The sequence below is a fragment of the Aphelocoma coerulescens genome, chromosome 1, assembly GCF_041296385.1.
Source record: "Aphelocoma coerulescens isolate FSJ_1873_10779 chromosome 1, UR_Acoe_1.0, whole genome shotgun sequence".
In the NCBI taxonomy this organism is placed as follows: domain Eukaryota; kingdom Metazoa; phylum Chordata; class Aves; order Passeriformes; family Corvidae; genus Aphelocoma; species Aphelocoma coerulescens.
In genome coordinates this window covers 65,654,381-65,668,664 of record NC_091013.1, presented here as the reverse complement: position 1 = coordinate 65,668,664, position 14,284 = coordinate 65,654,381, and positions in this window count along the sequence as shown.

Sequence of the window (14,284 nt, the reverse complement as noted above, 5' to 3'; positions counted from 1 at the left end):
TATGTTTTGTAATTCTTTTGCTATTGTAGATATGGTGGAAGGTTATTAGGATATTATTTTTTTCCATGTATTAAATGAAAGAAAGGGGAGATTATGGGTCTCTGAGAAGCCCGTAAATTAATTTTGTTCTACCTCTGGTGTAAGCATGTTTGCATTCTTGGCAACTAAAAGTCTAACAAATTGTCTGTTTGAGAAGTGGAGCTTCTAAAATCATAGGCTGTTATAGTCCTAAGGGAATCTTAAAACACAGGCAGAGACTGGCTAGGAAAAGGAAAGGAAAAATTTGTGTCACTGTTTTAACAATAGACTTCTTTCATGTGGAGGACCTAGATGTCTGTTAATTACAAACTGGCTTGAAGGTTTTGGAATCTGGCCCAATATGCTGAAACTCTTAACCGTCCACTGGCTGGCATTTTCTTCAAGGTCTGCATTTGGAAACTAGTAATGTAATGGATTTCATCTTTACTGACTGTTTGTGTAGTAGAGACGTTTTCAGTTTCAGCCGTATTTCTGTCTTACAGTCTCGGTGCTCATTGCCAGCAGAGATTCCAGGCAGCTGTGTGAGCACAGAAAGCAAGGACTGGTTTGGATGTTAGATAATGTTGGACCAACCTGAGCAGCATGTGTTGTCTTTGCTGTGCCACAGCCCCACCACACTGATCAAGACCCAAAACTCTGCCCTCTAATTTTGGGTGACGTGAATGAATTAACAAGATCTGAAAGCCTATGATTACAAGTGCACTTAAAAGGGCCCGAGATCTCTGGAAACCAGGCAGTAGATGTATATGATGAAAGGAATCCAAAATAAATGGATGCCTAAAACCTTCTTTATCTTCATTTTTCCATGTGAACTCAGCAATATATTTTTCTGAAATAAATTTTCACTGGTACTTTATGAAGTAAGGCTTGTGGTGGTAAAGTATTCTGACCCTTTTGATGGCTCTTTGTGGGTTTGTATGCAGAGTAAAATATGCACACAAAGTATTTTCATTAAATGAACATGTAGCAGACATTAAGCAATCTGCAAGAATTAATGAATTTGTGGTGTTCCCACTCTGAAGAGATGATCCATGGGGAGCCCCACAGCTTCCTTCTGATTTGCCTTTTAACTTTTAAATCCAAGTGTAGAGGCAGCTGCCCTTGTGGTGTCAGCTGACAGAAGGTTGATGGGCTGGTGCTGGTCTTGGTAGCTGCTATGCAAAGGCCAGAGAGGCAGTGCCTGGTGTAGAATTGAACTAATAAAAGCCATCAAAAGGAGCCATAGGGCAACAACCTGAAATCATTATTGTGTGTGGGTGATGTAACTGCTTTCAAATAAAACTGAAATCTGTAAGGTTTCAAATATACTAAAAGGAATTTGAGTAAAACCTTAGAAAACAGGGTAAATATGTGTTGTGGTGTGGAGGCTCAACAATAGAGCTCTTCATAAGAATATTCTGGACTACACACAGCTTCCTGTAGGAAAATTCATTTAGTTGAAGAAAACTCTAATGTTTTAGTTGATTTTTTTCCTTGATCCTGTTCAGTGTGTTGTATCAGCACTTGGTTTGGCTTAATTTTGTGGAGGTGTGGAACCAGCGGTAAGGTTTGAAGAACAGGAGGAGCAAGAATGGGAGGCAGTATTGTCCTATTAATATTTATTTTGTTTGTTTTTTTTAATAAGCATTTTGAAGGGTCAGGGAAGCCACAGTCCCCTGAATATTTAAAATTGGCATGGTCAAAGAAAGAAACAGTCCAGATGTCCCTGTGCTTCTTGGACTGCCCTGTTCCTTTGTGTCATTACACAGGGGACTGGTTGAGGTTCAAAAAAAAAACCCCCAAACCAAAACTTACTTGGCTCAGCTAATTTTATCTGAACAACTTTTCCCATCTAATTTGCTGTGCAGCCACTTGGTATTTCTGCTTTTCTCAGGGAACTGGAGGTGACGTAGGTACAAAATTAGCATCTGGAAATCAATGGGTTGCTTTCTAATTTTATTGTTGGTGTCATTTATCCCAGTTTGAAGTGTTCTTGGAGCTACTTCTATAGTATGAGCAAAGTTTTGGTATGGGCAGAATACTTACTGTATTTGGGTTATTGTGGATGGTCTTACCACCCAGGAGAGCCTGGACCTCTCTGTGTTCTCAGTCGTTCTTCTTCTCAATCAAAATCCCCTCCTGCCTTTTTACAGACAGTGGAGATGAATGGGTTTCTTTTGTGAGTGCTTGCCTTTAATTTTGTTATTACCTTTATCCCCTGTAAAATTCTTGAATAACTGGAACCAAAGAAGCTTTGTTGAAAATATGCTTGACATTCTTTCACTAAGTGAACTGTGGGCCCAAATCTTTGCAACCCTTTTTTTAAGTGACTCCAGTGTATGAATTTGGCATTCCTCTCACAGAAGTGGATACATACAGTATTTGTTACAGAGTAATCACAATTTAGATTATATGCAGGCTGGCATAAAAAAAAGCTTTAATAAGATTAAATGCTTCTAGACGCATAAATTTAATGTGCATTTAAAAGAAAAAGTCCACCAAACGCTGCCATTTATCATAGTGAAGTGTGCAGAATTGGTTTCTGTCAAGTTTGTGACTAACCAGTTACTTGAGAAGTTGTTTGGTGCATAATTTTCCTTCACTTAAGAATAATTTTTAAGAATGAAATGATTTTGTTAACAAATTCATAGCAAGGTGTTACAACCCTTGCATTAGCAGATCAAGGCAGGTGGTTGCAACCTAGGTATAGAAATCAGCAAAAAAGGACAGGAATTTTTTTTTAACTGTTTTTGCTGCCACACATTGTACAAATATTTTGAAATTGCATTCCCCCTCCTCCAAGAAAATGTTCATGAATGGATGGACTTTTTTCCTACCTTTGTTTTTTAATATTGTTCATATTGATAGAGGTAGTTTTAAAAATTTCACACAATTTACATTTAATAAGTCCTCCACACTTCTCACTTCTCCAAAAGCTGCACTTTGAGGGGAGGTAAGAGGGATTTGTTTTTTTCTGGCTGTTAAATTTTCATTGCCCAGCAGGTTGATCTGCCTCCCTCTGCAGTTATGTCATTCCTAGAACTGATGCAAGGGAGGTGATGGCAGTAAGGGCTAGAATTCTCATTTTGACAGCAATGTGTCCTTAGAGAAACTTAATAAATTGTGAAACAACATTCTAAACTTATTTTACAGCATGAGTTAAAAACGCCCCTTCTGATATCACAGTAATGTTTGTACCTTGTTTTTCCTGCTGCAAGAGACAATGATTAAGATGAAAGAAAGTACTGCTGCATAACTGGATTTTGAAATGTGGGGACAGTTGTATGACAGCCATCAGATCTTTGGGTGATCTTTCTTAAAGACCCTGTGTCAATCTAGCACAAAGGCACTTGTACAAATTTATACATACAAATTAATTGCAGCAAAAATACAGTTTGTTTGCTCTCAAGTGTGGGAAGGAAGTTGTGTGGGGCTTTTTAAGTCAAGGCACTGGAGACTGCTGAATATGGGGAGATTAATATTATGTGGGAAGAGTTCACTTCCAGCAGCTGTAGTGTCCTGAGCATTCAGCTCTTTGTTTTGCCTATTTTCATATGTCAGCAGGGAGGCACGGCTGTATCAGCTTTCCCTCTTCAAGTGTACCTTTTAATTAATTTAATCTCACTTTCCACAGTTCACTGGCAGTCAAACACCTCTCTTTCAGGTCTTCAGATAAGCAAAACTTATTTTGGACTACCAGTTCATGGTGGTCATTCACTACCTGTTGCTTTTGGCTACGATATAAGCTGTTTGCAATATATGATTTATTTGTTGTTTGAAGTAAGCACCAAATTGAACCTTATTGGGTGGGTGCAGGACTGGTTGTAGTCCTCTGTTAGGGCAAATATTGTGTATATCATATAATCCCTGGGAAAAGTCTGTGGGGAGTGGGGTAATGTTTTTTTTTTACAAAATAGTTTAAGTAAGAGAGCCAAATAAGGCTAAACTTTCTAATTAGAAGCTTATTACTTAAAATTGTGTTGACCTTTGGTCCTACTTCTCCTTATCCACAGGCCATTAATAAGTCTTGTCTTTTACATTACAATCCATGTTTAGGTCTGTAGCTGCTTGCAACATCTGCACTGCTCTGTTTGCAAGCATCACACACAGCCTTGGGCAAAATATGGAAGTAAAAGATGAAGTGTTGTAGGTTGAAGGCAGTTTGAATGAGGACAGGTTTGAATGTACTCTGAGGTCAAGCTGGCTTGGTGGTCTTTAGGTTGTGTGTTGTTTGGAAAAGTTTTTCCCTTCAAGAAAGCAGCATTAATGTAAGGAATTACATTCCCCTACAATTCTTCAGTGTTCCACCCTTTTATCAAGGAAGGGAAGATGTTAGCAGAGGATTTGCTGAGATATCCTTATGCTGTTCTGATTTCTTGGGGAGCAGTTAAGTGCTAGTTAAAAATGCACAGAGATGTTATCCATTGTTTTTCCTCTCTCGCTGAACTCCCTCCACACTGTAAACTGAGTGTCTCTTCACCAGGGCTCGTAAGGTCTCAGCACAGGTCATCAGGCCATGGGAGAAGACTGCTGCAAAAACATGAGGGACTCAACCAATCTCCTTTGTGAGATGTGATGTGATGTGATGTGATGTGATGTGATGTGATGTGATGTGATGTGCTGTGCTGTTACATCGCTGATACACTTCTAGCTCTGCCCACAAGAGTGTCTCCCAAAGCTGGGGAGGTGGCTGCGGATGTGGGAACTCATGGCTATCTGGAATAGATACAAATACAAAAAGAGGGTTTCAGTAAAGGGAGAGAACCATCTTGATTTAGAAATGGTTCCAGGGCAGCAGCCAGTATATAGGAATAAGTACAAGTAAGTTTTATAAATATGTTTAGAGAAAACTCACTGGATTTTCTTTAGGATCTAAGGCTAAGGAGAAGTTTAAATGTACCAGGAGCAGAAAGAACAGTGACATTTGTCTGATGGCTGTGCTAAAGTTCTCAACAATGATGCTGAAAATACAGAACTGTTATGTACTTCTGCAGTGAGAACGAAGCTGAATATTACAAATAATCATAAAACTAGGAACAAATCCATCATACTCCAGCAGTAAATAAAGACTGAAAGAACACTTTTGAAAATTCATGGAGACTCAGAAATTTATTTATTTTTTTAATGTCTCATGTAAAACTCCAAAATTTTGAGGATTGTCATGAAGCAAAGCTATTCAACGTGATTAATAGAAAGCATATTATAAAATGTCTAGTATTTAAGTTAGGTTATGGGTTTGATGTATTCTGGCTAAGAGGCACAACCTTGAAAAAATTACAGTTGATAAGAATATTTTATACAATATACAATCTTTTGATGTTCAGTCATTGGATGTTTGTTTGCAAAAAAAAAAAACCCAACCTAAATGAACACACAGTTGAAAGAAAATGCACAATCCTTTCTGACAGTTTTATCTAGGCCACGCAGAGTAGAAGGATGACAAATGATGGCATAGCCTCCTGTATTTGATTGAATCAAAGAGCATGGTGGCTGACTCTTTTGAAAGATGGACTCAAAGCTTTGTGAAGTTAATAACCATGGGAAGAGGCTGGATATGCCTTAAAAGATGAGGAACAGTATCTGAAAAAACAATACTTCAAAGTGTCAAGACTCATGGGCAGCACGCGGTGGACAAGACACTCCCTGTAGGTAAATGGCAGCCAAGAGCTGATAGGAGTTTAATACACTGAATGCAGAGTGGGAGATTTATTTTGCAGTATTAATGATCTCACTTCTGTAATATAATCAGGCTTGATTGGTTATCTTCAAGACATTTTTTAATTGAAGTCAGTACTGGTTGTAGTGTTGGAAAACTGTATCTATTCACTTAGAGTACGTAGTGATGAAGAAGTAAATCCTGAATGTGTTGAAGTGATTTGATCACATACCTATGCATGAATAAAATGAGGAGCCTTCAAAGAGCACATGTTTGCAAACTCAGGAATCACAGCGTCAGGAAGCAGAAAGTAAAACAGAATATGAATTTGCAGAAAAGGAAAAAAACCCAAAACAGTGTAAGTGGTAACTAATTAACTGTTGAATTATGTTATTAATGGACTTCACAGATTCTCCAGCACTTGAAATTAGTGTCAAGATACAAAGTCTTTTGAAAAGCTGCTCTTGTTCAAGAAGCTGTTAAGTGAGAACCAGAGTAAATCTTTGCATTTTTAAAACTCTTTTGCTGGTAGTAACAATATTCATTTATTGTTTTGAGAAGAACAAAACTATTTCAAACTTCTTTTAAATCCAAATAAGGTCTTATTTCATAAGTGTAGGAAGCATACAGAACCTGTCTTTAGTTTTGAAAGAAAAGCCAGTCTGTGTAAACTGTAACAGATTCTTACTACTTGTTACTTTTGAACTTTCATGTCATCTGTTTTTAGGGTTTTTTTTAATGGAAAAGTATAAAAATAGTTAGTGTGGTTGTTGGGTTAAATGACAAGGTATTAAATAGCTTGCGTTCACATCTTTGGTTACCTGGCTGCTATGCAGCTCTCTGGATACAGGCCTTTGTGTGCTGAAATGTTTCAATGGAAGTTCTTATGCTTGTGAAAGTAATTTCATCCCATGATGACAGCTAAGAGAGACTGTCTTGCTGTGGTCATGGAAAGTTGAACTGATAGGACTCTTGCTGGGTGACCTTCTCACGGGATTCTGCCTGCTCTCAGAAAACAAGCCATTTCTTTTCAGTGGTACTTGGGTGGAAACTCCAAAATTGGCAACAATGCCAGACATAATTTTGTGTCCTTATGAGCACTGCAGTTCTGAAAGAAACAGTTTTGAGACTTTTCTCTCTGAATTCTGCTATTGGGCCTACAGCTCTCATAAATTCAAGGCACTGAAATATATATTAGACAGTATGTTCTGCAGGTGATCAGACTCAAGATAGCATCTGGCTATAAATATTATTTTTTTGCAAAGATAGTAGATAACTTGTAGATAGTAGATAGTAGATAACCATGTCTGGGCTGATAACAGACTCTTCATTTGGGAGGCATACACCTTACTTATTTTCAGTGCTAAACATGACTTTTATAACTGGACAGTTGCAGTCTTTTACCCTTCAGAAGTGTAGATTTTGGTGGCAGATAAAGTTCTTTTGTGAATGTACACTGCAAAAACACACACAGAGAAGAAAATTATCAGTTGCTTCTGCAGGAAGGGAGCAGGTATGTGAGCAACCATCAGCATGAGAAAACTGATTTCTTGAACTGTTTCCAGAGGGTGTGACAAAGTTTGTGAGTATAGATCTGTGTGCTGTTTGATAACTGAAAGTGTCAGATTTCATTGGGAGATGTCTCAAGGAATGATGTTTGCCAAGAAGATTTCCATGAGTATATTTGAGCCGTTACAACCTAGGTATCTAGAGCTTGCCATTTATGTCACGTGGCAAGTGGTTTTCTTCCCCATATCCAGAGCCTGTCAGGGATCCCTGCTGTTGAGGCTACACAGAAATGGAGTTGAATCAAAGCACACCCAGGTGCCAGAGCTGCTCTCCCTCCAAAACAGACATTGTCCTGAAGATGAGCGCACTGCTCATGTTGGTCCTTGTTCAGGACAGACTTGGCTAAAAGATGCCAGCCTGCAGCATGCCTGCTGCCATTTAAGGACTTCAAGGCATGACCCTGGTTTATTAATTAAAACAAAAGGAATTCAGCCCTTAATTGGACACTTTGTAGTTGTATGTGTCTGACATAATAATTAATTTGTAATGTCAGTTGTTGGGCAACGTGGATGGGGAGAACAGTGGATGGCTTTTTAGTAGTGCAGGAATGTGCACGGATGGGTTTTCCCCACTGGGGAGTAACAGTAGTGGACTTCAAAGAATATCCTACAGGTGAATTTGCTCAATGTAGTCAACTTTTGGCCAGAATGGACTACAGAAATCTTTAGGGAGGCACTGGAGGCTCATTCCTGGGACCAGAAAAATATGTTACTAAAATCTGTGATAGGGGCTTTGTGACAACAGGGACTGTTCACCACCTGACAGGAAGATAACATTAAAGTCATGGTAAGGTACTTACTGTGGGACAGAAAAGTGCAAGCACCTTGGTTGCATCAACTGGCCATGTATCTGTCACATGAAGGCAAATATGTTTGCAACCTGACAAGTGCATATGCTTAATTGTTTGTCAGGAGGAATGCCTTTGGGGTACTTATGAAGACAATGTCTCCTTGTGCAACTTGAGCTTGATGAGTTCTCAAGGTTCCCTATCCTGTTCCAATATGTTAAACTAATGTTGTTGCCGGACAAAACCAGTAAAGAGTAAAATGTGAGAAGATGTGCGTTCTCATTCTCCAGGGGAGCAGGGTTGGCCACCAGAGATTTTCTTGTTTGATTTTAGGCAAGTCATTTTAGGGCAACTTAAGCTGCTTAAGTATAGCAGCTGTTTTTCAAGAATTATAGTACTGCTAGGGTTTCATTATTTGACACTGGGAAAAAACTCTAATTCTTCATCTGAAAGCCACAGTTTAGACTTTTAGCCTAATATTATTCTGGTTTTGTTTTGACTGTTCTGCTTTAGTAGGATTCTTAACCTGCACGAGAAGAGACTCAGAAGTTTGTTGTGTCTGTGGGCATGGTTTCTGGAGACCTGCATCACACAAACTGCAAGACTATTATCCCAGTCTGCAGGAAAAGGACACAAGTAAGCTGGGTAGTGCCTGGTGTGTTTGTTTGGGTTCCATCATGGTAGTGTCAAAGCACCTTATGGTTTTGAATGGATTAATTTTTCCATGGGGAGACTAAGTGGCTTTTCCAGGATCACATAATGTGACATAAATAGGAACTGACTCTTCTTAGGTCTGAACTCATTTTCTTCATGGATATAACACCCTGCCTCTATATGGGACTTTCTGGTAGTACTTGTTCCTTTGTCTGGGGGTGACCACTTGAAAAATACAATGGTTGTGAAGGTAAATCCTGGCTTTGATGCCCTGAAGAAGGAACGGACTGGAATGCAGTAAATCGCTAGTGGAGCTGATGTCTTGTTTGATCCCTCATCTACAGGAAATAGCAGTCTCTGAGCTGTCTTGACTGTTCATCTTGACAGTCAGAATCTTGAGCAATCTGTTGTATCTAAGTATTGCAGAAGTGATTTCAGAGTCCGCCTAGAAGGGGAATAGTGCTCTTTTGGGATTTTAAAGTGAAAGCTGCGGAGCCATTTGTAGCTATTCAGTGTGGTGATTTTGGATGATGCATCAGGAAACCTCAAAGGTGCTAATTGCCAGAAGCAGAAGAAGAGTAGAGTGGCCCTTCCTCTGGTATATGTTTATTTTTCTACTTTGCTCTTGGTGTCAGCCCCCCTTAGAGATGGGATTTAATGCAGCGTTGTCTGATCCAGAATGAAGATTCCTGCCTCCTGATATTCTTTAACAGTACATTTTTGAGTGCACACCTTTGGGTGTTTGCTTGGTGCCACCTCAGTTTCCTCATACTAAATTGGGTGCTACAGTGAGAGCCTCACAGGAGCATTTAACTTGTGTTTCAAATTAAACTTAATTTTGTTTGTCTGCAAGTCATCTTGAAAGCATCTGAGGAAAAATGTGCTAGCCTTCTATAGTAGTGGTTGGTAGAAGAAAAGTCTTAAATCCCAAACTGCCTTCCAGCTTGTCAGAAACAGCCACACATTGTGTATTAACAACTTACTGACATCAAAAGGCAGTTGATTTGCCTAACATCTTCTCTGCATATCGCCATTGCTGAGGTGAATATACACTAATACAGCTTTCAGCTTCAAGCACTCTTAGGAAGTTTAAAGTTCTGGTTAGAGGTGCTCCGTTGTCTTTGACCAGCAAGGAAGTGGTAGGGAACATCTATGGGGTTTTTTGCATAAGTGAGCGTGTTGGAAGCGGATGTCTTAGCCTGCAGTACCCCATGCTGCCTAACATCAAGAAAAGTGCTTGCTGAAGTTATGTGGAAACCAGCAACTAAATTCAGTACTTTCAAGAAGACTAAACACTATTAATATTGTTTGACTATTTCAGAAATGGGAGACGACAGATAGATGTTCTTATACACATAAAAGAATTTTTTCAATCCCATGAAGAAAAGCGTTTTTTTAGTGTGCTGTGATAGAAACTGCAAGATTGGCACACATCTGATGAGTGGTTTTAGATCTTCAGCAAAGCTCTTTTTGTTGCACCTCTTGAAATGATCTTTCCTCTTCCTATTTTTAATTGTGAATGGACCTTAAGGAAACAAACAAACATGGCCACTAAAGTGACTGACTGTACAGAACTGGGATAGAAGAAGTTTGGAGAGGTGAAAGCTTTAATTATTTTAAAAATACCTGCTTGGTTCTTCAGGCAGTAACTGATTTGGGGGGGTTAGTTTCTGTTTGCATGAGTTTGTAGGAAAAAGTATGATGTCATGAGTTTACTGTTCCTCTGCTCATGAAAGTGGGAGTGCAGGTATGTTTCTTATTTGTTTTATGTTGGGACATAGTATATAAGGGGCACAATTAACATTTTATAAGTGACTTTAGAGCAGACATAAAATTTTAATGTTATATTTTTCAGCTGTTGGGCTGTAGTAACCTTCTGTTTAGACACAATTCATTTGGGAGTGGGAATGCACAAGGAAAGGGATTCATTTTAGTTGACTCTCTCTAATAATGGATCTGGATGCCTTTAAAATGAGTAAACTTTTAAATATGCTGGCCTGTACATAAAGTATTAATACATAAAGGTTTCTGGTAGAAAGGCCAATGTCAGTGCTTGGTTTCTGGAGTGATTGTACACATGAATTCAGTAAAGACTCGTGAGCAGTTTATAAGATCTATTACAGATCTTAAAACCCCCCAAACCCCAACTAAAACAAACATCATCTTAGCAACTGTATTTGCATTAAATAAATCAGGAAAGAAAAGGCCGTACGTGCTTAAAAGCGCTAGAGGGAGCTAGGAGGAAGAAGAGGGGAAAATAATCGTTGAAGACATGTTTGCATTTTTAGGAGTAGCTTATATAAAGTATCCATTTAAATCCTTCCACTCACTTTAGCTAAAATGCAGCTGCAGGTCAGCCACTGCTTCTTGCTGCTCTCTGTTTTCCACTCTTCACTGAAGAAATTTCAATTTTCTGGTCCTGAGAGAGGCCAGAAACTTTGCTGCTTTTTACATGGCTGTTGGGAAAACTACCTGCTCCCCCCGAAGACTGTAGCACTTTTTTTGCCTTATTTTGTATTTAGATGAGCAGCCAAATGTTAATTCGTGCTGGTGGCTGTTTTGGGGGGACTGATATACAGGCTGAGTTTGAAGTTTGTCTCCCTCCCAGATTATATGAAGAGAAAGTGTGAGTGTTGGTGTATGTCTGTATTTGGGATCTACTCGATGAAGAAGAATTTATTTGCATTAGTCTGGAGTGGCCACATTGCTGTTGCAGGGATCTGAAGAAAATGAGTATCTGTGAACTCGCAGAATAACACAGAAGTATGAAGTTACTGCAAAGCATCTCGTTTTGTGAGGTTTTAGAATTCTTGTTGGACACTTTTTAAATTGCTTTGTCATACGGCTAAATGCTTTGAGTTAAAGTGTAACAGCTTTACGATGTAGATTATATAAATTACTTGTTTTTAGTTCCCCTCCACCCCAATAAACTGCCAAAATGTTGATAACTTGGGATTTATAAGAATAGCATGAAATGCTGCGGGGGATGTTCTTTAGTTTTCAGGTTTTGGAGGGTGGGGGAATCTTTTTAGTATTCTAATGCTTCTCCTCTTGATATTCAGCATTACACAACTAAACCTGTTGCTGTGGAGAACAGAATTTTGATGGCCTGGGGCATTGAGCAATTTGGGGGGAAGGAAGGATGTTGTTGTTATTATTATTAGAGGCTGCTTAGGGCTTTGGAATGCTGGAAGTAATCTCAGGGGAGGTAGACAGACTGGAAGTGGATGATTAAATAAGCAGAATTAATATATGTATATATACTCTGTGTGTTTATCATCTGCTGCTGTAATTTATTGCAATTCCACTCACTGTTGAAGTTCCCTAATTTCTCTTTTCCACATTAGAAAGTAAATGGAAAGGGCAGAAAAAATCAACTGGGGTTTTCTTCCTTTGGTCTTTATTAGATGGAATGATTTTAAGTCATGAAAGCAAGGACAAACATTTCTCAAAAGTACTTTAACCATGCCTTAGCCCAAGGACTCTGCTCTCTTTAAAGGAAACAAATATAATGAAATTTAAATATATGGAAGCTGGAGTCCTTTAGTAGTGCAGAGATTTTTTTTTTCCCATGTATTTTGAGACCGTAAAGATTTTTTGCCTATTTATAATTACATCATTCTAGATTTGAGATGGCTACAAATCAAGAATTGAACAAAACATTTTTTTGGAAATATTTAATAACCTCTCAGCAACAAAAAAAACCCTAACAAACGGATAAGAGCACCAAGTAATTATGGCTTAATTCCTGTTGAATGGTTCAGGGCTTTTTCCTGTCATCTGAGAATTAACTCTACTTAAGATGAAACAGAGTATTGGAATAGCAGAGAATGCTTTTTCCCCTGGCCCTTTAGCTACCCTGTTTTGCACTGTTTCTTCTGCTGCAATGCAGGGATGGAGGCGGGTGGGTTTCTTGCTCTCCTGCTGTGTAGAGGGCTCCTATTAAAGCACTAAAGTATTTCCTCAGGTAGGAGATGGGCAAAGTTGAACTGTAATTGAGTGCATATTCAATTTATTCCTCTGAATCAGGAAAACAGGCATATTTAGTCTGAAACAGAGGATAGTTATTTTGTAGATAAATTTCTTATACTTCCAAAGAACCAGGATACTCAGAATGGTCTGTGAATACTTTATGGAGCTCAGTGGAATACAGATTATCCCCAGTGGGGCCCCTTAATGTGCAACTAAACCAGCTTTTTTGTGATATTTCAGTCTTTTTTTTTTGTGATAGTTCAGTTTCAGGGTAACACCTACCACTGTTGAACTCCGTGGTACAACAAAAAGTTGGGATTTTACCTGTTGAAGTGGTGATGGATTCACAATAGAAAAGACACAATTTCTCTTGGGACAGGTAGAGGAAAAAAGTTATTCTCTTAAAAACCCATGGTGGAAGTAGTGATGTACTTAGATTGTTGTGTTGCCTTAGGAAAAGCCAGTACCTTCAGTAGTAGCCCAAGGGCAGAGTGTTTATCGCTTGACCTTCGCTGTGATATTTACCCAAAGGCCGAGGTATCCGATAAAAAAGAAAGGGCCAGAGCCAGAGTGGGTGTAAGGTACCACAAGGCCCAGCACCCCTTCCCTCTCCCCACCCAGCTGTGACAGAGCAGGGCACCCACAAAAAGGTGCCCAGTGCTGGTTTTTCTCCCCAAGTCCTTCACGCCATGAAACATCTGTGCAGATTGTTCATGTGCCTGCTGAGCTTCGTGGAGAAGGAGGCTGCCTCAAAGGGCAGCTCATTCTGTTCAGAGCTTGGTGTCCACAGCATCCCTCGCTGAGCACTCTCTGGAGGTGGCCTGGAGAGGAAACCTGGTCAGTGGTGGCTAATGTGAAGCCTTTAATTCAGTGCTGGAAGAATATTTCACGAGGGGTTTGGAGCAGAAATTGCCACTTGGTGTTACTTGTTGCAGTGCTTTCTGGTGCAGCAGGAGCAGCACTAATTAACGCCTGTTCCCAGTGCTGTTCAGGGCAGTCCAAAAACACAGGGCTGCAGTATCTTGATGATCTTTTAGGTAAAGTGTGAGCAGAAATGGTGACGTTCTTTACGGATGAGTTGAGAGTACAAACCTGCTGATCTGAGGTTGGCTTGGTACCTCCTGTGCAAAGGCAGGAGCAAATGCAGGGAGGTTAAGGGAGCAGGGATGGCTTCTGCCTCTCTGAGCCCATGAAGGACAGGCAAGTGGCTCTTCAAAGTGAGGATTTGGGATACTCCTGTGTGCTCCAGTTTGGAGCCAGCTTTGCAAGCAAAGGATGGTAGCCCTTTAAAAGGTGTCTGCTTCATCTGTACTCCTCAGAAATGAGGTTTCTCATGCGTTTTTGGCTGCCTTTAATGTAGGGCTGTGAATAGCTACTGCAGGTGAGCCCTAAACCACGATCTGCAACTGTAGTGCTGCTAACTCTGAGATCAGCTCCCCAAGCAAATGTAGCATACCAAAATATTTTTAATAATGTAGGACTTTGGCTAGGCTATGCCCTGAGGAAGAAGGGATGGGAGGTGAAGTTTTCCCCCCAAGCTGGCAAGCTTGGCGCAAAGACATGCTGGGCACTAATCCCTGCTGGGACCCGGCCAAGATCCAGATGAGGATACATTTCAAATCCCATCT